This window comes from Heterodontus francisci, chromosome 20 (genome assembly GCF_036365525.1).
Source record: "Heterodontus francisci isolate sHetFra1 chromosome 20, sHetFra1.hap1, whole genome shotgun sequence".
In the NCBI taxonomy this organism is placed as follows: domain Eukaryota; kingdom Metazoa; phylum Chordata; class Chondrichthyes; order Heterodontiformes; family Heterodontidae; genus Heterodontus; species Heterodontus francisci.
This window is the reverse complement of record NC_090390.1, coordinates 64,737,345-64,763,191: the sequence shown is the minus strand read 5'-3', so window position 1 is coordinate 64,763,191 and position 25,847 is coordinate 64,737,345. Positions and strand designations below refer to the sequence as shown.

At 42.2% G+C, this 25,847-nt stretch overlaps 1 protein-coding gene across 1 annotated transcript in view; it reads left to right on the top strand.

The window, feature by feature from the left end:
* Positions 1–25,847, top strand: part of ablim1b (actin binding LIM protein 1b) — a 497,169-nt gene that overhangs the window by 60,254 nt on the left and 411,068 nt on the right. The window lies entirely within an intron of this gene.

Sequence of the window (25,847 nt, the reverse complement as noted above, 5' to 3'; positions counted from 1 at the left end):
AAGGTAGCACAGTTATATATTACTTGTTGATTGAAAATTGCACTCATAAAGATCCATGAAAGGAATATAGTGAAGGTTAAGTGATTCACTTGACAGCCTGAAGCAGTTCTATCTGAAAATGAAGTGTTCTTTTTCAGGGTGAGGTTTATGTACAGAGGAGTCTTGTTAAAAAGCAACATGCTACTGATGTGCTGCACTTTGCTGGAACATTTTCAGAGCATGGGTAGAAAAAGTATGTAGTTCCTTATTTTGCAGTGGAAAGGTCGAATGGTTCAAGATTGATACCAATACCATTTGTAGTGGCTATTTTGTCAACGGGTAAAAAAAAAAAAAATAAATGCTAGTATTTAAGCAGAAGTTAATGGAATAGGGCAAGAATTGATATTACCCACTCCTATTCTGGACGGGACGCTATGTCTCTTTTGCCAATCACCTGTCAAGCTGCACCTTCCTCCTTTGCCTTGACTCCACGATCTCTTGGTGTGACTCTAATTCTGATACTACAACTTAAACTGCAAACTTGGCTCTGCTTTTAAACTCAGAGAACAGGTAAGCTGTGTAGACAGATTCCTTGCCTCCTGGAGAGGCAATTACCCCAGTGTAATGACCCCGTGGAGACCAGCAACACCAAAAATAATCAAATCCATCGATTGACCCCAATTTAGGAAAATAAACCATATGGACAAGATTTCATTTTTATATATTTTACTTTAACACTCAAACCAACACAAAAAAAAATTAAACATGAAGCAACAGACAGATCACGGTCAATATATATATTACAAATTACACCTTAACTATCAGATATAACAGAGATGGGTCTCATTTTCACTGGGCAGTCCACCCAGCATATATGGCAACAAATACTGTCACATTGTTCTTCACAACTCTGAAGTTCCTCAGATTTTCAACTCCTTCAAGGATTTAGTGCTGTTCTTCTACCGACAGCAGTTCCGTCTCAATCGGAACTCCACAGGTACAGTCTTCACTACAAGGTGCACTTCTCCACCTCCTCAGCTCTACTCACAACAGTCTTGTTGGTGTGGATTTACCAGTGTTCCCTTTATCCGCGTCCTTCAGTGACAACCTGTGCACTGTATGGCAGGATCTGGTTAGTCGGCTACTTTAAGTAACAGCAACAGCTCCTGGATTCAGTCTTCACTTTCTTCTGGTTGATGGTGCTCTACTCTTGCCTAATCATAGGTCTGCCTGATCTGGGGAGGATTCTGTCTCCTTTTATCTGTGTAGTGCTGTGCTGTGTTCTTAAGTCTTTAAAGGCAGATACAGGTTCTACATCGGGAATCAACTCAAACTTTTTTTTTAATTCATTCATGGGATGTGGGCATCACAGGCTAGGCCAGCATTTAGTACCCATCCCTAATTGCCCTTGAGAAGGTAGTGGTGAGCTGCCTTACTGAACTGCTGCAGTCCATGTGTGGTAGGTACACCCATAGTGCTGATAGGAAGGGAGTTCCAGGATTTTGACCCAGCGACAGTAAAGGAATGGTGATATAGTTCCAAGTCAGGATGGTGTGTGAATTGGATGGGAACTTGCAGGTGGTGGTGTTCCCATGCATTTGTTGCCCTTGTCCTTCTAGTTGGTAGAGGTCGTGGGTTTGGAAGGTGCAGTCTAAGGAGCCTTGGTGTGTGGCTGCAGTGCATCTTGTAGATGGTACACACTGCTACCACTGTGCGTCGGTGGTGGAGGGCGTGAATGCTTGTGGATGGGATGCCAATCAAGCGGGCTGCTTTGTCCTGGATGGTGTCGAGCTTCTCAAGTGTTGTTGGAGCTGCACCCATCCAGGCAATTGGAGAGTATTCCATCACACTCCTGACTTGTGCCTTGTAAATGGTGGACAGGCTTTGGGGAGTCAGGAGATGAGTTACTCGCTGCAGGATTCCTAGCCTCTGACCTGCTCTTGTAACCTCAGTATTTATATGGCTACTCCAGTTCAGTTTCTGGTCAATGGTAACCCCTAGGATGTTGATAGTGAGGGATTCAGTGATGGTAATGCCATTGAATGTCAAGGGGAGATGGTTAGATTCTCTCTTGTTGGAGATAGCCATTGCCTGGCACTTGTGTGGCGCGAATGTTACTTGCCACTTATCAGTCAAAGCCTGGATATTGTCCGGGACTAGCTGCATTTCTACACGAACTCCTTCAGTATCTCTGGCGTCGCGAATGGTGCTGAACATTGTGCAATCATCAGCAAACATCCCCACTTCTGACCTTATGATTGAAGGAAGGTTGTTTTTGAAGCAGCTGAAGATGGTTGGTCCTAGGACACTACACTGAGGAACTCCTGCAATGATGTCCTGGAGCTGCAATGATTGACCTCCAACAATCACAACCATCTTCCTTTGAGCTAGATATGACTCCAACCAGCAGAGAGTTTTCCCCTGATTCCCATTGACTTCGGTTTTGCTAGGGCTCCTTGATGTCATACTCGATCAAATGCTGCCTTGATGTCAAGGGCAGTAACTCTTACCTCACCTCTTGAGTTCAGCTTTTATGTCCATGTTTGAACCAAGGCTATAATGAGGTCAGGAGCTGAGTGGCCCTGGCAGAACCCAAACAGAGCGTCACTGAGCAGGTTATTGCTAAGCAAGTGCCGCTTGATAGCACTGTTGATGACACTTCCCATCACTTTACTGATGATTGAGAGTAGACTGATGGGGCGGTAATTGGCTGGATTGGACTTGTCTGACATACCTGGGCAATTTTCCACATTGGCGGGTAGATGCCAGTGATGTAGCTGTACTGGAACAGCATAGCTAGGAGCACAGGTCTTCAGTACCATTGCCGGAACATTGTCAGGTCACATAGCCTTTGCAGTATCCAGTGCCTTCAGTCATTTCTCAATATCACACGGAGTGTATCGAATTGGCGGAAGTCTGGCATCTGTGATGCTGGGGACTTCAGAAGGCCGCCGAGATGGATACTCTACTCGGCATTTCTGGCTGAAGATTGTTGCAAATGCTTCAGCCCTATCTTTCGCACTGATATGCTGGGCTCCCCCATCATTGAGGATGGGGATATTTGTGGAGCCACCTCCTCCAGTTAGTTGTTTAATTGACTTACTTACCTATATTGCATGATTTTAGGTTCAGCTCTTTTCCTTGCCAGTATTTGCTCTCTGTGAAGCCATATGCTGAGTGAACTCTCAAAATGATGTCTCCCCCTTATATATGTTTGATGATGTCATCAGTGGCCTGATCTATTAAAGGTACGGTTTCTTAAAGGTGAAGTCACTACTGCACTACATTACAGTCTGGTTCTAACCAGTGTCAGTTTCCCTGGAAACCTGAAGTTGTTTTTCCAGATTCTGTTTCAGTTCTAGTTTCTGTTTCAATTCTAGTTTCCCTTGCAGTTGCAGTCTTAAAAAAAAACAAGCTTTGCAACCATGGATTCCATCACACTCCGCACCCCCCCTTCGGGAAAAGTAAACTTTACTGAATTAAATTTCCTTTGCAATAATTGAGAAATACAGCAAGTTCTTAACATCATATACATTTTAACAAATAGCTTATTGCATACTGTACAGGTAATATTTTCATATTCCACAACTATACATATTGTATTTACAAAATCAGAAGGATTGAACCAATAACAAAAAACAAATAAATGTGACCATTAAGATTCAGGCATCATAGAATTATCATAACTCAGGGTCTTCCTTCTCTTTTACACCCCTTCTTTAATCTCTGGATAGAGCATCAGCTAAATGCTTTTCCCTGCAGCGTGCACAATTTTCAGTGTAACTGGCTGTAACATCAAACTCCTAATGAAACATCCAGAGGTTCTTAGTTCTGAGCTTTTCTAGAAACACAAGTGGATTGTGATCTGTATAAATCAATATTTCCCTCTGACTGTTGATTACATATATCTCAAACAGTTGTATAGCCAGTGCAAGACTTAAAGCTTCTTTCTCATTGGTTGAGTACATTGATGTTCAAGAAACTTCCTAGAGAAGTAGCTAACAGGCCGTTCCATACCAGCATCATCATCTTGGAGCAGCACCACACCACTACATCGCTGGCGTCAATCGCCACTTTGAATGATTTATTAAAGTCTGGGGCTGCAAGAACTGGTTCTTTTATTAAAATGGCCTTTAACTACTTAAATGCTGTTTGGCATGACTCTGACCATTTGAACTTCACGTTCTTCTTGAACAGATTAGTCAATGTGTCTACTGTGCTGAAATTAGTGATAAATTTCCTGTAGAACCCAGACATACCCAGAAACTGTAACACTTCTTTCTTTGTCTTGGGTACAGGAAAATCTATTATCGCCTCAACCTTGGCCTCTCATGGTAATAATTGACCTTGACCAACAAAATGTCCTGAATGAGTAACTTTGGCCTTGGCAAACTCGCTCTTTGCCAGGTTTATGACAAGGTTAGCTTTGTCTAGCCTGTCAAATGGAGCTCTTACATGTCAGATGTGATCACTGCAAGTGTCACTGTCCATCAAAAGGTCATCGATGTACACAACACAATTACTCAACTAAGTCAATCTTTGAAATGTGGTTGGTGCATTTTTCATACCAGTTGGCATGAACTTTATACTGGAACAGACCAACTGGTGTCACAAAAGCAGATATTTCTTTAGCTTGGTCAGACAAGGGGACTTGACAATATCCCTTAAGAAAATCACTCTTGCAAACAAAGGCCAAGTTCCCCACCCTATCAATACAATCCTCAAGCCTTGGGATTGGATTGGAGTCCGTCTTCGTTACCGCATTAACCTTTCAGTAATCTATACAGATCCTTTTGACAATAATCTGGTTTGGTACTAAAACACCAGGAGAACTCCAACTACTTTGATTAGGTTCAATTATATCATTACTCGGCATGTACTGAACTTCCTCTCTGACTTTGGCCAATTTACTGCATTGAGGAGGAAATTGCTGGGGCCGTGACAGAAATCTTTGTATCCTCATCGGCTACAGGTGAGGTCCCAGAGGACTGGAGAATAGCCAATGTTGTTCCTTTGTTTAAGAAGGGTAGCAAGGATAATCCAGGAAATTACAGGCTGGTGAGCCTTACGTCAGTGGTAGGGAAATTATTGGAGAGGATTCTTCGGGACAGGATTTACTTCCATTTGGAAACAAATGGACTTAATAGTGAGAGGCAGCATGGTTTTGTGAAGGGGCGGTCGTGTCTCACTAACTTGATCGAGTGTTTTGAAGAAGTGACGAAGATGATTGATGAAGGAAGGGCAGTGGATGTTGTCCACATGGACTTCAGTAAAGCCTTTGACAAGGTCCCTCATGGCAGACTGGTACAAAAGGCGAAGTCACACGGGATCAGAGGTGAGCTGGTAAGATGGATACAGAACTGGCTCAGTCATAAAAGACAGAGGGTAGCAGTGGAAGGGTGCTTTTCTGAATGGAGGGATGTGACTAGTGGTGTTCCGCAGGGATCCGTGCTGGGACCTTTGCTGTTTGTAGTATATATAAATGATTTGGAGGAAAATGTAGCTGGTCTGATTAGTAAGTTTGCGGACGACACAAAGGTTGGTGGAGTTGCGGATAGTGATGAGGATTGTCAGAGGATACAGCAGGATATAGATCGGTTGGAGACTTGGGCAGAGAAATGGTAGATGGAGTTTAATCCGGACAAATGTGAGGTAATGCATTTTGTAAGGTCTAATACAGGTGGGAAGTATATAGTAAATGGCAGAACCCTTAGGAGTATTGACAGGCAGAGAGATCTGGGTGTACAGGTCCACAGGTCACTGAAAGTGGCAATGCAGGTGGATAAGGTAGTCAAGAAGGCATATGGCATGCTTGCCTTCATCGGCCAGGGCATAGAATATAAAAATTGGCAAGTCATGCTGCAGCTGTACAGAACCTTAGTTAGGCCACACTTGGAATATTGCGTACAATTCTGGTCGCCACATTACCAGAAGGATGTGGAGGCTTTGGAGAGGGTACAGAAGAGGTTTACCAGGATGTTGCCTGGTCTGGAGGGTATTAGCTATGAGGAGAGGTTGGATAAACTCGGAGTGTTTTCACTGGAACGACGGAGGTGGAGAGGCGACATGATAGAGGTTTACAAAGTTATGAGTGGCATGGACAGAGTGGATAGTCAGAAGCTTTTTCCCAGGGTGGAAGAGTCAGTTACTAGGGGACATAGGTTTAAGGTACGAGGGGCAAAGTTTAGAGGGGATGTGCGAGGCAAGTTCTTTACACAGAGGGTGGTGAGTGCCTGGAACTTGCTGCCAGGGGAGGTGGTGGAAGCAGGTACGATAGTGACGTTTAAGAGGCATCTTGACAAATACATGAATAGGATGGGAATAGAGGGATACGGACCCCGGAAGTGCAGAAGGTTTTAGTTTAGGCAGGCATCAAGATCGGCGCAGGCTTGGAGGGCCGAATGGCCTGTTACTGTGCTGTACTGTTCTTTGTTCTTTGAGTCGGTCGGAGTTTTGTTTAATTAGTTTAGCTTCCCCTACATCAACCTCATGAATCACCAGAGATGTGCGACCTGGCTTATCTGCACACATTGGCTTATATTCCCTCAATACGTCTGTTATGTCTTTCCTCTGGTGCTCAGGTAGATGTTGTAGCGCCTCATCTAAACTCTCTAACACCTCTATGTTTGCCAGTTTCACCGCTGGAGGTTCAATCTGGGAACACTCAATCACAGACTCATCATATGCTATATCACATGCACCAGTATCGCCATCTACCACCTGTGCTACACCTACACAATCCACAAGGACTCCACTGAACGGTTCCTCAAATGCAGGTATCGGTATTTATGGGGCTGGCTTAATTGAAGGCTGCAGCTTCCCAATCATTTGACACGTGTGACATGTCTTACAGAAGTCAACCACATCCCTGTACAGCTTTGGCCAGTAAAAACGCATCATTACCCTCGCCTGTGTCTTCTGAATACCAAAATGACCTGCAACTGGTATCTTATGGGCAATTCTCAAAATTTCACAGCGGTAGCAAGGAGGGACAACAATTCGATGGACTACAGCCCAATCCTCATCAGTGGGCCTTTGGGGAGGTCTTCACTTCCTCATCAGAATGTCATTCTTGACATAATAACGCTCAGGAACCTTTATAGTCTGTGCCTCAGAACACGCCGTCTGAGACAAGCTTCTTAAGTCAGGGTCTGCCTGTTGTGCCTCTACCAAAGAGGATCTGCCAAACAAATCACCGTTATTAACCTTGGAATCTTTATCACCTATGTCCCAATCTAAATCCTTGAAAAAAGTCTCAGCCAACCAAATACCCAAATTGTCCTCCACAACAACTGAATCCATCTCATCTTGTTTAGCCCTGTGACCCTGAAATCTAGTTACAACACAATCTGGGCATATTCCTGGAAATTTTTTCTGTAAAACCTCAGTTTCAGCAACCTCAACTGGCTTTTCCAAAACTATGGGAGATGCCAGTACCTTTATCCCCAGCCAAGTCATTTCCTAGCAGAAAATCTACATTCTCAATGGCAAACTAGGAACAATTCCAGTGGTAATAGGACCAGTGACTAAGTCACATTAACCCATATGAAGGAGTGGACAAACAGGTTCTATCTATCCCTTGAATTCACTGGACAATCCACCCAGCAGATATGGCAACAATTATAGTCACAAAGTTCTTCACAACTCTGAAGTTCATCAGGTAGATTTTCAGCTCCTTTCTTCAAGGGTTTAGCTGCTGTTCTTTTTCCTACAACAGTTCCCTCTCAATCCAAACTCCATGGGTGCGGTCTTCACTCCAAGGCGCACTTCTCCAGAACCTCCTCAGCTCTGTTCAAAACAGTCTTTTTGGCATGGATTTACCAGGCTTCTCTTTATCCGAGTCCTTCAGTGACAACCTGTGCACTGCATGGCTGGGTCTGGTTAGTTGGCTACTTTAAGTAACAGAAACAGCTCCTGGATTCAGTCTTCACTTGCTTCTGTTTGCCGGTGCTCTACTCGTGCCTTGCCTGCCTGTTCTGCCTGATCTGGGGAGTACTCTGTCTCCTTTTATTCTGGTTCTAACCAGTTTCAGTTTCCCTGGAAACCTGAAGTTGTTTTTCCAGCTTTTGTTTCAGTTTTTGTTTCTGTTTCAGTTCTAGTTTCCCTCTCAGTTAGTGTCTAAAAAATGTAAGCTTTGCAACCACGGATTCCATCACAGCTAGCAACACATCCATCTCATCTTCTGGACCATCCAAACTATTGTCAGCACCTCTGTTCAACAGATAATGGCAATCCTGTTCAATTCAAGAAGTTTAAAAGCAAAATACTGCGGATGCTAGAAATATGAAATTGTCATGCAGGCCCCCACCTGCCAAGAATGAGGCACAGGTATTTCGCCTCATGGACAAGAAATTTTTAATTAGTTGCTGGGAAGAAAAGAAGACCTATTACATGGGTTTGCCAAGCCCCAGACTGGAAAGACATTTGCATGGTAACAGACAGTGCTTGGAAAGGGCAAAGGGGCTACTCCCTGCTCCAATTTAATCCACAATGGACTTTTGATTACCAGACATTGAAGGTGGAGAGGCTAGCATTCCAGGTTAACTGCTAAAATCGCCGAATACACAAGCAGACGTAGTCAGAATAGTTTAGTCACATGACTAACTGGCTGTTGGAATTTTTTGAATTTGAACTTGCTACAGAGAATTTGAACTGAGAAAGCTCTTTGCTCCTTGACTGAGAACATCTCTCTCCTGTCTGCTCCCATCAATTTTTCACAGAACTGAAGACCCATTGAAGAGACGTGAACCCCAAGAGGGAAAAGTCTCCTACAGTGAACAAGGTTTAAGAAGAATACTGGGCCCCAACAAAAAGCAAGACTACCTCCAAAAGAGTACAGTGAGCTTGAAGCACAGTAACAAGAAACTCTTCTGATATTGCCTCAAACCTCTCTACTTTATTTTTTTTCTTCTCTTTTCTGTCTCTGTTTGCATGTGCGTATCGCGTATGCATGCTAGCTTGGGGCGCGGCATGTATCCATTGGCGTTAACCAAATTAGAGTTTAAGTTTAAGTTTTAATAAATTTCACTTTTCTTCCTTGCTACCTATCAGCCTAAATTTAAATGTTGTCCAAGTCTTGCTCCACGTGAACATGGACTGCTTTATTTTCTGAAGAGTTACGAACAGAACTGAACACCATCCAATCATCAGTAAACATCCCCACTTGGGCCTAGAGTATTGCCCTGAGGAACTCCTCTGGCGATGTCCTGGGGCTGAGATGATCGGCCTCGAACAACCACAACCATCTTCCTTTGTGCTAGGTATCACTCAAGTCAGGGGAGAGTTTCCCCCTTGACTCCCATTGACTTCAATTTTAATTTGGCTTCTTGATCCCACAGTCTGTCAAATATTGCCATGATGCCAAGGGCAGTCACTCTCACCTCAGAAATTCAGCTTTTTGTCCATTATTGCTGAATAAATGCTGCTCGATAGCACTTTTGATGAAATCTTCCATTACTTGGCTGATGAGGCAATAGTAGGTTGGATTGGATTGTCCTGCTTCTTGAAGACAGGACATACCTGGGCAATTTTGCACATTGTTGGGTATATGCCAGTGTTGTAGCTGTACTGGAACAGCTTGGTTAGAGGTGTAGTTAGTTCTGGAGAACAAATCTTCAGCACTACACCTAGGATGTTGTCGGGGCCAATAGCCTTTGTTATATCCAGTGCGCTCAACTGTTCTTGTTGCCATGTGGAGTGAATGGAATTAGCTGAAGACTGGCATCTGTGATGCTGGGGACCTCAGGAGGTGTCTGAGATGGATTACTTACTTGGCCTTTCTGGCTGAGTGTGGCTGCCGTGGAAAAATGTGCTTATAAACACTTAGCAGCAAGATGAGGAAATCAGCACTTTCCTTGTTTAATTTTGTAGTTAAAAGTAACTTGCGTCATTATACACCGGTTCATATTTCAGGGCAGTCTGCTGATAACGCATTTAACTGCAGACTTCAGAGTTCCGTTGCACGTTAGGGCTGATATAACATTCTGGCACAGAGGCGTTTGCTGCAGATGGCACTTTTTACGTCAATGAGGGCTGTTTGCATTGCACAGGTTGTCAGCCAGTGTGAATGAGAGCAGAAACTTGCCCTATTTTTGGAGCACCTCTTTCAGGTAAGAACATGCTGTGAGCCATCACTGGTTCTGACAGGGACTAAAAGAAAGAACAAAAGACTTGCATTTGTATAGCAACTTCCACAACCTCAGTGTTTTACTGCTAATGAAGTATAACAGTGACTACACTTCAGAAGTAAAAAATTGGAAATGTGGCAGCCTTGGTTTAATGTCTCATCCAAAAAAACAGTATCTCTGACAGTGTGTCACTTCCTCAGTATTGTAATGGAGTGTCAGCTTAGATTTTTGAGCTCAAATGTGTAGAATAGGATTTGAAGCTGGTTACAGTTATGACAGCGATTTAGCTCTTAGTATTTCAGTAATGATAAATTGCATGAATTCACTTTACCCAATCCTTTACAAAAATATCAGTCACATCAGCACTATTTAGTAATTCAATGCACAGAAATTTTGGTTCCTGAACAATCAGATACTCTGCCATGTTTAATGTTTAGTTTAGTTTAGAGATACAGCACTGAAACAGGCCCTTCGGCCCACCGAGTCTGTGCCAACCATCAACCACCCATTTTATACTAATCCTACACTAATTCCACATCCCCACCTGTTCCTATATTTCCCTACCACCTATCTATACTAGGGGCAATTTATAAAGGCCAATTAACCTACCAACCAGCAAGTCTTTGGCATGTGGGAGGAAACCGGAGCACCCGGAGGAAACCCACGCAGACACAGGGAGAACTTGCAAACTCCACACAGGCAGTACCCAGAATTGAACCCGGGTCGCTGGAGCTGTGAGGCTGCGGTGCTAACCACTGCGCCGCTAACCACTGCGCCACTGTGCCACCACTGTATTGTCTTGGATCCCACACACAAATCTCCCATGAGTTCATTGTTTGATTGAAAGACATTGTTTCTTGGTAAAGTGCCTGGTAGAATATATTTAGTAGATCTGTACACAATGGGGTATGTAGCAATGTGACTGGTGATGGAAGTGGCCTTGTCTACATCTAGATGTTTTTACAACTTAAGTAAAAGCTGGAATAAAAATCCAGATGGTTGCACTGTAAAAGTTAGTTCTGCAAAGTTATAAAGTATACTGCAGTCTGAACTTATCCAAGGAACTTGCTTGGTGGTATTTTTGAGTGCAGGCTGGTTCAGCAAGGTAGCCTGCAATAAAGCTCCCCACTACAATGGCAATGCCCTTTTTGCATAGCATACAGTACTGAAAAGGTAATATTATTACAACTATGATAACTGCAATACTTATAAGACACCAATAAATTTTGCCTCTTTCATCATTCTGCTCATGTTCAGAACTAACATACCATGAAATTTCTGTATTTTTATTCCAGCTTTAATCTTAGCTGTAACAAGGAATGTATTGACAGACATGATCATGGCATTTTTGTCACCAATCAGGTCTCTGCATATTCTTCTATTTGGACTGGTTTGTCCTCAAATTCAGATTTTTTTTTGCAACGATACCATGACAAAAATAATGCCGATCCATTAATAAGTTTCATTGGTGTACAACAAGTCAGTTTCTTTGTAAATTAAATATTTTTAATATGTAAAAACTTTTAAAATGTGCTTAATAGTGCTTGTGCACCTAAAGAAACTTGAGTTTAATGTGACGAGCCTCCTGGAAAGCCTGCAAATGGGCACAATTGGTGGAAACTCACCATACCCTCGGTGGGCGGACAGCAAAGGCCCCAAGAACACCTCCAGGTAAAAGCTAGTGGCCTACTTGTGGGTTGGGGGAGCCCTCCTGATCGGGCACCCTGTGTCCCACGGAGGACCGCCCCCGAAGCCCCAACCACTGCCACCGGACAACACTACTCCAACTGATGCCCCTTGCCTCACCACGGCCCGGCCGATTGTCCCCAGCGAGGCCTCAAAAACTTACTTCTGTTCCGGGGCTGTTCTTCACCTTGCTTGCCATGGCTGGGTGTAGTCCCAGCAGTGACCACTGCTCCCAGTGGCGCTGCTGGGACTATGAGCTACCAGCCAGCTGAATGGTTGGCAGCTCCATTAGGTGGGGCTTCCTGCCTCAAGGAGGTGGACGTCCCAGCCAAGGCCAATTAAGGGCCCAGGGAGCGAAAAATCCCGGCTTGGCCCCCCAGGCCCGGCACAGGTGGGCTCGCCCCCGACTTTTCGGCCGGTGGACCGGGCCTCCCACCCATCATAAAATTTTGGCCCTTATTTCAATCTGGTGGCATGGCCAGTGGGAGGAGCCAGCTTCCAGCGCGATGTTTTTAAACCATCGCTGGAGATCGCGGTATGTCGATTTATGCACAATGTAACTTTCATTTAAAATTCCACGATCTTTTGCAGTGGTTTGGCCAATTTCAGCCGGATTGCATCAGGGCAACCTCATGGAAACTTCAGGCCCCTGTGTGCTACATAGTATAACGCTCCTGTCATTAAACAACATATTATGTGACTTATGTGGGGAATTTGCCCGTTTAAACAAAAGTTATCAATCAATAGAAGGAAATAAATAGCAATGTTTTAGTTGACTGTAATTCTTTGTAACAGTTTGATTTTCCTGCCTTTTAAAAGGGATCCGAGTGGTGAGATTGTCTCTATGAACTGATTTTTCCAAGATGCGACAAGTCTCTCTCTTTTCTGCTTTGGAGCTATTCCTGCAATCGTACTGAGCACAGGCCAAAAGACTAAATCTGCACTCCCAGCAGGGAATACACTTGCACTGAGAGCAGGTCAAAGATTCTGAGCTGCCTATCTCTGAGTCACACTCCCTTTGAGAGCTGCTTCCTTGCCGGGAGCGTGGGATCGTGGAACTAACCTTCAAATCATGCAAGGGTTGAAATTTAATTGGATGGCATCAATAACAAATGTTTCAGAATGCTCAATGAAATCCCCTTCACCGCTATTTTAACATGGGTGCTAATTGAATGTAAGGCAGTTATTACCTCCATTTACATAGTGGATAAAAGTATTTCATATGACACACTAACACTTTTATAAGCTTATGACATACACTTCTCTTACACCTCTCAAAATGTTTTTAAAAAGCCCTTAAATTGTCCTTCGTTTCTGTGTTCAGTTTAGATGACATTTTTGTCTTTTTATAGATTATAAAGTTCAACAATTGGAGTACAAAAATAAAGCAATAAAGCTAAATCCTTTACCTCAGATTCCCAGTATAGAAATTAATTTAAAATTACATAAGCACTGATTTTAAGATCTAATTGTTCATGTGGGGTTGGAAATTTAAGTCTATGACCAGAGGCATTTAGAGTTGGAAAGCACTCAGTAGTACTTTAGTGTAAAAACAGAAAGTGCTGGAAATACTCAGCAGGTCTGGCAGCGCTGCTTTTCTTATTTCATATTTCTGCAGTGTTTTGCTTTTATTTTAGTACTTCAGTGTAATTAACTGCAACCTAGACACATATGGCACAATTCAATATTGCATGACACTTGCATGTCATGGCAAATTGAAAAGTATGTCCTCTTTCTTTTAATTTCATATTACAATTATAGAGAGCTTCGTTTGGTAGTGAAAAAGACTTTCAAGTCGCAACTATATGCACAAACTAAGACAGTGAGGAGGTGAATTTGTGTGGGGGTTCCACCATGTCTCCACTGTAACTTTGGCAGAAGAGGCATGGAACCATTAGATAAATGGCATCAGCTCTGTTACTGCTGTTTTTTTCAGCTGAAGCTACGGCAAAGGAGTGGAGAACCCCCTTGGACGTTCACACCCTGAGTGTTAATAGGCATTTTGCATGCAGTGGGTATCACTTTTAAGACAGCGTCTGTTCTTGCCCAGTGTCCATGCACATGCACATTAAGCATGAGTTGCTGGATTGAGATCAAGAGCTGGAACATTGGTCAGTTTGCCATCCATAATCCAGGGATACTGAGGCACATGGTAGTTCCCGGTCACTGACCAGATAATGAAAAGGTTCGCTCGTCATTGTATAAGTGGAAGATGTGAAGAATTCTATTGGATGAAGCGTCCATGTACATCTAAATAAACAGTCTTGATGTGCAGGTCCATGTTCCAATGACATTTGCCTCCATACATTCCCAGATTTTCTTTTGCTATATTTCTGCTCCTGTTATGCAAAGCAGTAGTCAGAACTACTCAAAATACATGTAGATTGATAGTATTCAAAATATCAGTCTAAACATTATTAGAATCTTTTAAAATGTTTACCATTTCTTAGTATAGAATCCAAAGTGCCAATACTTTGGTGGCTACAATGGCGTTTGCAAAATGAACATATCTGTACAACAGGGAAAAAAGTCTGATTTCCAGCGCAGAAATAACTAAGGATTGGATAGTATTTAATACCAGCAAATATCTACCAAGCAAGATAATAATCAATTACTTTCATAACAAAAATGGAGCCTTGAATAAGGTGAAGGCTTGGTAGTTATTGATGCATTTATGCATTTAGTTATTTTAGGAGCAATTTTGAGGGAGTGGCCTGTGAGGAATGGGGTTTTGACTCCTTTTTAATTACTTTCCTTCCTTTACAACTTGCTTCAGCTTAGAAGACGGTAGCATTACCTGGTAGGTAATGTGTATTTATGAATGTCCTCAAAACAGGCATCCTAATAGAAGGATTGATTTTTAACTCTGAGAAGGTCTTGTAGAAAAAAATACTTTTCGTGGCCTCTTCAAATGCTGATCCCCTTTAAATCTGACTTAGGTTTAAAAGAAAAATCACAGTTCTAAGTTATGTAGGATTACATAGGATATACGGCACAGTAACATGTCATTCAGCCCAACCAGTTAATGCCAGCATTTATGGTCCACTCGAGTCTCCCTCCATCTTTTCTCAAACATCGTAACCCTCGATTCCCTTCTCCCTCATATGCTTGTCCAGTTTCCCCTTAAATGCATCTAATGCTATTCGCTTCAACCACTGCCTATGGTAACGAGTTCCACATTCTCAGCACTCTTTGGGTAAAGAAGTTTCTTATGAATTCCCAATTGGATTTCTTGATGACTCTCTTATTTTAATGGCCTCTAATTATGCTCTTTCCCACAAGTGTAAATGTTCTCTCTGTATCCACTCTATCAAAATCTTTTATAATTTTAAAGACCTCTATTAGGTCACCCTCAGCCACCTTTTTTCAGAAGAGACCCAGCCTGTTCATCCTTTCCTGGAATATATGCCCATACATTTCTGGTATCATCCTTGTAAATCTTCTCTGCACCCTCTTCAGTGCCTCTATATCCTTTTTATAATGTGGTGACCAGAACTATACGCACTACTCTAAGTGTGGTCTAACCAATGTAGGTCCAGTATAACTTCCCTACTTTTCAATTCTGTCCCTCCAGAAATAAAGCCTAGTGCTTGCTTTGCTTTATTATGGCCTTGTTAAACTGTGGTGCGACTTTTAGTGATTGGTGTATTTGGACTCTGAGATCCCTTTGTCCCTCTATCCCACCTATACTCGCGCCTTCAAATTCTTCCTATCAAAATATATGAACTTACATTTATCTGTGTTGCCATTTATTTGCCCATTCTGCAAGTTTATTAATGTCCCTCCTGTAATTTGTTGCAGTCCTCCTCACTATTGATTATCCTCCACAATTTGGTGTTATTTAGAAATTGTGTTTTTGATTCCAAAGTCCAAGTCATGAATGTAAGTTGTGAACAACAGTGGTCCCAGCACTGATCCTTGTGGAATACCACTTCCCACCTTCTGTCACTTTGAATAACTACCTGTTACTCCCACTCTCTGCTTTCTGTCTTGAAGCCAGCTAGCAATCCATTTTGCCACTTCTCCCCCAACCCCACATTCTCTGACCTTATTCGTTAGTCTATTATGGGGCAACTTGTCAAAGGCCTTTTGAAAATCCAGATAAATTACATCCACTGCATTACCATTGTCTACTCTCTCTGTCACCTCCTCAAAAAATGTCAATAAGATTGGTCAGGCACGATTTTCCCTTTTGAAATCCATGCTGGTTATTCATTATTATATTTTGCTTTTCTAGATGGCTTTCTATCCTCTCCTTTAGTGTGGATTCCATTATTTTTCTGACCACCGATGTTCAGCTGATATAATTCTCTCAGCATCTTCTGTTCTCCTTCTTAAATATAGGAATTGCGTTAGCTATCCAGCAGTCCTTTAGCACTACACCTCTTTCTAATTAATTCTAAATATGTGTTGTAATGCTTGTACAATTTCTTCCCTAGATTCTTTTAAAAAGCGTGGTGCAATCCATCCGGACGGGGCTTTATCCTTTTTGAGTTTGATTTAGTTTATTCAGTACATCCTCTTTTTATAAATCTGAATCCAATTGGCATCAGATCCTGATTAGTATATAGTAGTTAGGACCCCTCTGGCTTCAGTTGGGTGTCTTTACCACCTGCTCAAAAGAGCAGATTAAAATCAATGATAGTGGGATCCAGGGAGCTTTCCAGTGGTTAAGTAATTTGAGGTATTTTAACTGCCCACCTGTGCAGTTTACACAGAGTGGGAAGGGTTAAAACTACCCCCCAAAATAATTAATTTTTCAGACAATATGAGGTTGTGTGAAGGCAGCATGAAGGAAAAAATCATTTTTTTTTTTACAGTTAAATCTCCAAGTTGCAAAAGACATTCAGTATTCAAAAGGGTTAATTTGTGCCATTTCATTTCAGCGATGTATGCCAGTAGCAAAATACTTGCTTCAGGTGTTTTTTTTTACTGCAGTTCATTGATGTTCTAACTAGATGTATGAAGGAGGCAGGATTCTCTAAGAACAGGAATATCATTGAAAGTAACCTTCAAACACAACATCTGAGCAAGTTATTGAGAAATGAATGATGACGCATTATCTGTGCCAACGATCTGATGAGATCTGGAAGGGTATATTGTTAAATAAGGAGTAGTAGGAAAAAGGTCTGTTGACGTTTGTTGATCTAGCACTAGAAGTATTAATCACATTATGTGGCAATAATAGTTATGGCAAACTAACTGTGGTTTAAAGTAGGCCCATAGTGTACATGTTGAATAATTTTGCACTAACTGTGAAGCATATTTGATATGCTATTCCTGTTGAACCATTGTAATTGTGGGAAATAAGTTTGTCAACGTGGCTTAGTTGGTAGCACTCTTGTCTCTAAATCAGAGAGAGAGTACTGCTTTGTTGGAGGCTCAGTTCTTTTAATAAGACATTAAACAGAGGCCCATTTCTGTGGTTGAGGTGGAGATTAAAGATTCCATGTACTATTTGATGAACAGCAGGATGTTTTCCTGGTATGCTGATAACCCCCAATTCTATCTCTCCTCTGCCATCCTCAACTCCTGTGCCATCTGACTACTTGTCTGATATCGCCATGGATAAGCCAGAATATCCTTCAACTTCACATTGACAAGACAGGAGCCATCCTGTTCAGTTCTTGCCAAAATCACCACACACAGACATGGATGTCAGAGTGACCTGACCAGGATGGCCTTCGTGCTGTTTGAAAGACTTTAAGCACCTGAAATAGCACAGGGAATGCAAAAGCAGGCCTTTAATAAGCAAAGTTAGTGTACATTTGGTCATTACAGAGTAAGGAAAGCAAATTTTATAGACAATGTGCTGGAAAATTCTACTGCAAAAGTCCATTCCCCTCCCCACCCACAGAAGCACGTGGGAGGAGATGATTGAAACAGGTTGCACAGGTTCCACACCAGTCCTAGACTTGGCTGTCTCCTATGCAGAGCTTTCACAATTTTCTTTTTCCAAAAATACATTTTATTCATAAAAACTTAAAAAAATACATTACGAAAGTTCAAAACAGTTCAAATTTCACATTTCAGGAAGTACAATAGAGATCTGATTTCTTTGACACAGAAAACATGAAGTGCCTCACAATTCTTGCCATTCCATTTTAAATGCAATGTACATTGGCATTACATAGCAAAAATCATTTTGATGCATACAGCCCGAAGGGTTTTACACTAGTTCCAGACCTTCAGTATATACTATGGCAGGAAAACTTTAGACAGTGGTCTTTCCCCATTGAACATTTGCGGCGGCTACCCCAAGCTTTATTGCGTCCCTTAGCACGTAGTCCTGGACCTTGGAATGTGCCAGTCTGCAACACTCGGTCGTGGACAACTCTTTGTTCTGGAAGACCAGCAAGTTTCGGGCAGACCAAAGTGCGTCCTTCACCAAGTTGATGGTCCTCCAGCAACATTTGCTGTTTATCTCGGTGTGCGTCACTGGGGACAACCCGTAGAGCACAAACTCCTGTGTCACAGGGCTGAACAGAATGAACCTTGACAAAAACCACTGCATCTCTTTCCAAACCTGCTTTGCAAAGGCACATTCCAGAAGGAGGTGGACAACAGTCTCTTCCCCACCACAGCCACCTCGAGGGCAGCCTGCGGAGGTGGTGAGATTCCGGGTATGCAGGAAGTATCTGATGGGGAGGGCCCTTCTCACCACCAGCCAAGCTACGTCTTGGTGCTTGTTTGAAAGTCCTGGTGATGAGGCAATCTGCAAAATGACTGACAGTCTGCTTGGGGAACCATCTGACAGGATCTACCGTCTCCTTTTCCTGTAGGGCCTTGAGGACATTCCGTGCGGACCACTGGTTGATGGATTGGTGGTCAAAGGTGTTTTTCTGCACAAACTTTTCCGTGAAGGATAGGCGATACGGCACGGTCCAACTGGATGGAGCGTTTGGCGGCAATGAGGCTAGACCCATCCTTCACTACACCAGTGGCCGATAGAATCTCAGAACGTGGTGACACTTAGTGTTTGCGTACTGGGATTCTACACACAGCTTGATGCAGCCACACACAAAAGTGGCCATTAGGATGAGGGTGACGTTGGGTATGTTTTTTACCCCTTTATCTAGAGGTTTGAACATCTGTCCCTACGGACATCGTCTATTTTTGATCTCCAGATAAAGCGGGAAAGGGCTCAGGTGACTGCCACGGCATAGGAGTGGGGTATGGGCCAGACCTGCACCATGTACAGTAACAACGTGAGCACCTCGCACCTGATGACCAGGTTCTGACTTGCAATGGAGAGAGAACGCTGTTCCCACATGCTCAGTTTATGTTTTACCATGGCTATATGCTCCTTCTAGTTTTTGGCACATGCCCTGGCCCCTCCGAACCATATCCCCAGCACCTTCAGATAGTCTGTCCTGACGGTGAAGGAAACAAAAGATCAGTTGGACCAGTTCCCAAAGAACATGACCTCACTCTTGCTGTGATTTACTTTGGCTCCCGAGGCCAATTCAAACTGGTCGCAGATGCTCATCAGCCTGCAAACGGACAGCGGATCCAAGCAGAAGACGGCAACGTCGTTCCATGTACAGGGAGGCTTTGACCTGAGTGCCTCCGCTGCCTGGATTCCGACCCCTCTTATGCCCGCATCCTTCCTAATGGACTCAGCACAAAGTTTAATACAGCAAACAAACAAGACAGGGGAGAGAAGACAACCCTGTCTGACTCCAGACTTGATCAGGAAAACTTCTGATTCCCACCCATTGATTGAGACTGTGCTACCGATGTTTGTGTAGAGCAGTGGATTCAATTGCGGATTCCCTCCCCAAGCCCCATTTTGGATAGCACGTCCATCATGTAGGTGTGCGATATCCTGTCAAAAGCCTTCTCCTGGTCCAAGCTGATGAGGCAGGTGTTCATCCCCCGTCCTGCACATAAGTGATCGTATCCTTGAGTAGCACGAGGCTACCAGAGATCTTCCTGCTGGGTACAGTACAGCTCTGATCAGGGTGGATCACCAAAGCCAGAGCAGACTTGACCTGATTGGCGATGACCTTGGACAGAATCATGTCGTCTACATTAAGCATTGAGATGAGCTGCCAATTTCTGATTTCCGCCCTCTCCCTCTTCTGCTTGTAGATGAGGGTGAGGATGCCCTTCCTCATGGATTCTAACATGCTGCCGGCCAGAAGCATACTCTCGTACACTTCCAGCAAAACTCAGAACACTGCAAATGTCGTTAAGTCTGATCACAAAATCCACCGGAAGAGTATACTGAGCCCAGAGGTGAATCCCAGACAGTTCTTCGTACCATTCCACCTAACTGCTGGCAGAAGACCTACCTCTTGAGGTAGACTGAATATTTCCTCAGTTGTATTGCCCAGATAATGACAACTATGTGTATAAGGGACTCCAGCTTGTATGCAGAGCGTTCACAATGCACAGCACAAGAAGGTCTCAGGCCACAAGATTTCCCAGTGGGCTGTCAATGAAATCCTATGGCTACTCAGCATACTCCGCAAGGTAATTGCTTAGAATGAATAGCAGTCTAGGGGTCATACATCAGGAATAAAGGACAAACTTCAAAAGGCAGCACTGTGCCACCTCCAGCTACAAACAGTCACACATTACATAAGAAGGGAAATAAATGCATGGCACTTGACTTGAATATTGTGCTGAATATTTATTTGTCATTTGGTACAATGTAGCAGGGGTTCAGTGTCACAGTTTTGTTTTTCTCCTGATAACTTTGTCATGCTAGGCCCCCACCTGCCAAGAATGAGGCACATTAATTTTGTCATGAACATTGATTTTAAACATTATTGGAGTGAAGAAAGGACTTGTTAAACAGATCAGCTGAGGCTGGAAAAGATTAACAGATGGTGATTGGAAGGACAAAGGGCCATTCCCTGATGCATCCAACCTACAATGGACCTTGATCACCAGGTATTGTGTGTAAGAGGAACATTCCAGAGACTGCTAAAGTGGTACAATCCAAGACATGGTCAGACCAGTTAGTCACATGACTAACCTGCTTGGCAACCTGGGTTTTTCTGAATTGTACAAACAGTTTGAACTGTGGCTGTCTGTTTGCTCCTGGACTGAGATGATCTCTCTGCTCCCATCTGTTTCTCACAAGCCTCTGAATCCACTGAAGACACAAAAACCCCAAGAGAGAAAAGTCTCTTATAGTGAACAAGGTTTAAGAAGAATACTGGGCCCCAATGAAAAGCAAGATCTACCTACAATCAAGGACGCTACAGTGAGCGCTAAGAACTGTAACAAAAACTCTTCAAATATTGCCTCAAACTTTCCACCTGATTTTTTTCCTACTCTTTTCTGTGTGTATCGTGTATGCATGCCAGCACGGGTGCGTTGTGTATCCATAGGTGTTAACCAAATTAGAGTTGAAGTTTAATAAATTTCAACTTTTCTTCTTTAAACCTAAGAAAGTCTGTTTGTACTGGTTTCTTTGCCTTATAATTGGAAAGCGGTGAACAAGGATTCACCAAGCAGGAGCTAAAAACACAGTGTGTTTAAAATTAAACCCTGTTACAATAAGACCAGGTGAAGGCTGAAAGGGAACCCTAGGCCTCTTTCTTACCTGATCATAACAACTGATATTCACAGGAAAAAAGGGCACTTTCCATTAGCGGATCAAGCCTTTTATGAACCAAATCATGCATCCTTTATATCCATTGTGAGTGCAATAGCGTGACACAGAATTAATTACCCCTTAGCCATGGCACAAACACTGCTTACAATATGGGATGTTTCCCACTTTTACTTGCCTACTCTGGAGGCAGTAAATATCACAGCATTGAACTGTTATATTCAGGCCAAATTTAATAGTTGGATTTATTTACTCTTTTGATAACTATAATTAAACATAAAAGACATAAGAGACTAGATTGGCTTGCACTTGAGGGGGAGACAGTAGCATAGTGGTAATGCCGCTGGAGTAGTGATTCAGAGGCCTGGGCTAATGCCCTGGGGACATAGGTTCAAATTCCACCATGGCAGCTGGTGGAAACCGTCTGGTTCACTAATGTCCTTTAGGAAATCTGCTGTCCTTACCTGGTCTGGCCTACATGTGACACCAGACCCACAGCAATGTGGTTGACTTTTAACTGCCCTTTGAAATGGCCTAGCAAGCCACTCAGTTCAAGGGCAATTAGGGATGGGCAACAAATGGTACTGATGATGGAGTTTTTTTTTGTTACTTTTGGGGTTAAAGTCTTCAGCCTCCTTGTGAATGACAGTTATATTAATTCTTCATTTATACTATGCCTAGTATAATAACCTCAAATATAAAATATGCTTCTATACAGTAAAATATATAGTTGTTAAATTCATAGACTCGGATATCTTGGGTATTAATAAAGCAGACAAATGTTGGCAGGGTTAGGCCTCCTGGAGAAAGTTTATTGTCTTCCTGTGTGGTGCAGTGGGTATTGCTTTTGCATTGTGTGCATATTTATTTATTTCAGCATTGTAGCCGCTTACTGCCTCTGCTTCAGTTTATGCTGCAGCAGCAGAACAGTAAATTAAAACCAATAACGTCATACTTGTTGGGCAGGCTGAGTAAGTGTTATGTATCTTGTTTCACATCCTGGCTTGGGTACAAGCTGGTCAATTCTAAAGCTGTCAATCTGTCATGATAAAAACATAAATCCAATGCTGATGCAAAGGTGTTTCTATACTCCGTCTGTGCACAGTTTAATGTTAAGTATCCATTCCTCCTAAAAGCAAAACAATTTTGTTGTTTATATCTGTTATGAGTCTGACGCAACTCTTCATCTTTAAATGATAATATATAAGGAAGCATGGAACAAATAAAGGTCTTTGGCTCGTTAAGTGCTCTCCTTTCAGAAGCATTTACAGTGCACCTTATCATGGATTCTATCCTACTCATTTCATATTCTAGGGGAATGTTTCAAATAAATACTTCCTGATTTCCAAAGATAGTTAATGTGACCTGGAGATTGATGCTCTGTGAAATATCTTTTCACTGTCTGCATATTTACTTCATCTGCTATATCAATATCCATCCACTATTCAACATTTGCCCTTCACTTGCAACAGTCCCTTCCCCCAGGTCCTAACAACATAAGGACCATCATGAGCAGCCTAAACCTATGCTTAGAAAATACAGCCCCAGATCTTTTCTGATGACATTAATCAATATGACTAGAATTTGTTTGTAGTCTAGTCCACATTTGCACATCTGTGGAAGGTAAGTAGTTTCCTTCTAATCTCTAGTTTCGCTTGTTAATTGTAAAGCTGCTTTGTAAAGAGGTGTTCAAAAAAAAATTTAATATGATACAGAACCAGTTTATGTCCCCAAGGGGCAAGAGCTCTACTTGCCAAAAAAAGCCAAGGATGACTATAGAGGTAAGTGACAACATAAAGCTAAAAGAAAAACGTACAAAATAAACAAAAAATAGAACAGTTCCTGGTGAATGGGAAAAATGCAAAGAACATCAAAGAGTGAGAAAACAGACAGCAAGAGCTACAAAAAGGGAGTAGGAAAAGAAACTGGCAAGGGTTCTCAAAATCAACGCAAAAAATTTATATTAGGAAAAAGTGGGTGGCCAAGAGCAATGTGGGCCCCTTGATAACTGTTAACAGTGATATTGTGAATGAAAATAAGGAAATGGCAGACATGTTGAATAATTACTTTGTGTCAATATTTCTAGTCGAGGTCAGCATTCTGGCAATCCCAAGGAAACTAATATTGAATCAGGGACAGGGACTTGCCAAAATTAACATAGCAAAATAACAGCAATGAAGAAAATAATGGCACTGAAGAGTGAATCCCCCTGGACCAACTGGTTTCAATCTCAGAATTTTATATGAAGTAGCTGAGAACATTGCAGGTGCCCTAACTATGATCTTCCAAAGTTCTCTTGAGTTGAAAACCGTTCCTTTAGATTGGAAAATTGTGCAGGTTACTTGCTATTTAAGAAAGGTGAGAGAGGAAAACCAGGGAATTATAGACCAGTTAACCGAGCATCTGTTGTCAGGAAATTAACTAGAGTCTATAATTAATGACTTAGATGATGGGATAGACAGCCACATATCCAAATTTGCAGATGACACAAAGATAGGTGGCATTGTAATCAGTGCAGATGGAAGCATAAAATTACAAAGAGATATGAATAGATTAAGTGAATGGGAAAAACTGAGGCAAATGGCTTTCAACATAGACAAATGTGGCATCATCCACTTTGGACCTAAAAAGGATAGAACAGGATATTTTCTAAATGGTGAAAAACAACTAGGATTCGTGGAGGCCAAAGAGACTTCAGTGTCCTGGCACATAAATCATTAAAATGTCATGAACAATACAGAAAATAATTAAAAAGTCTAATGAATTTATGGCCTTTATATCTAGAGATATAGAATAGAAGAAGGTAGAAGTCATGTAACAGCTATAAAAAGCACTGGTTAGACCACATCTGGCATACTTTGAACAGTTCGGGCACCACACCTTAGGGAAAGATATATTAGTCTTAGAAGGAGTGTAATGTAGATTTACCAGAATGATACCTGGTCTCTAAAGGTTAAATTGCAAGAAGAGAATACACAAACTAAGGTTGCAATCCCTGGAATTTAAAGGGTTAAGGGGTGATTTGATCGAGTTTTCACAATATTAGAGGAGAACAGATAGGGTAGTTAGAAGGAAACTATTGCCACTGATTGCGGATTCTTGGACTGGGGGCAGAGTCTAAAATTTAGAGTCAGACCTTTCAGCAGTGAAATTAAGAAACATTTCTACACAAAAAGGGTGGTAGAAGTTCGAACTCCCTTCTGCAAATGGCAATTGATGCTAGATCAATTGTAAATTTTAAATTTGAGATTGATCGATTTTTGTTACCCAAATGTATTAAAGGATAAGGGACAAAGGCAGGTGTAAGGAATAAGATTGAAGATCAGCCATCATTGAATGGAGGAACAGGCTCAAGGGAGGAAACTGCACTGTGTTTTGTAGCATTGAAAGGAGAAGTCCAGGAAGGACTTGGCTCAATCCATAGTGTAGACTAGGTTTGCTTATCCAAGTTGGTGTGGCAGTAGAATTTCTACATTAGGATTTAGCAACCCGGAGAAATGGAGATGGAAAATTGGCCAGGATTCACACTCCTGATCTTTACACATGGATTGTGTTTACAGCAGGTGAGGACAGGACTGAGCTCAGCTGTCATGTCCTTCATGATCAAATGTCCTGCTGACATTCAAGCGGCAGTTAAACTCCCTCTTTCACATCGTGAATTGATTTGAGACCACATCAACACGAAGGTGGCACTAAAATTAGGATCAGTTCCTGAGCTGATGCCCAAACACAACAATAGCCAAGAGTCTGAGTTTGCACAAACTGCAGGATAATTCAAGAACGGTGTAAAGCATATTTTAAAAATATCTAAGTGGAACTGTATCTTGTTTTCTTTTGTTACGGAAAGATAGGAAATGGTGTGGATGACTTCTACTTTTAACCTCTCACCTGATTGCAGGTTATTTCTTTTAAAATAGTGTTTTAAGGGTCAAATAAACAGACAAATGACAGATTTTTTCATAGGTTTAAAAAGAAAGCTAACTATTTATTAAACAATACCTGAAAGTGTTCACAACCTCACCAACTCACACAGGCACACACACAAGAAAAGACTAGAGGATGGCATGCATTTCAGTCCAATTGTTGTAAAAAGGGTTCACTTTGAAACCTTCTTGGTTTTCTGGGAGGAATTTTTAACAGCAGTGCAGGCCTGATGTTCCTTTCCTTGGTTCACTGAAGTATTGCAGATTTCTTTGTTTAAGACTCAGTCTAAATCAGTGGGCAATTTTGTTAAAATTCCTCAGATGGGGAGTTTTTAAGGTCACTTTTTGAGTCTCTGCCTCAGTGGTTTAAAGATGGCACAGTCAGATTTTTATTCTTGGCCGAAATGGATGTCTCATCTCCCTCGTTGGTTGGCTCTCTCTCTCTCAGAGAAATCTCTTTGTTAAGAAAAACCCTTAGCAGGCTGGGTTTCAGTCAGGTGACCATAGATGCTGTCCCCTGATGTGTTTACACAAGTCTTTGAACGTGGAGCCATTGTTAGACAA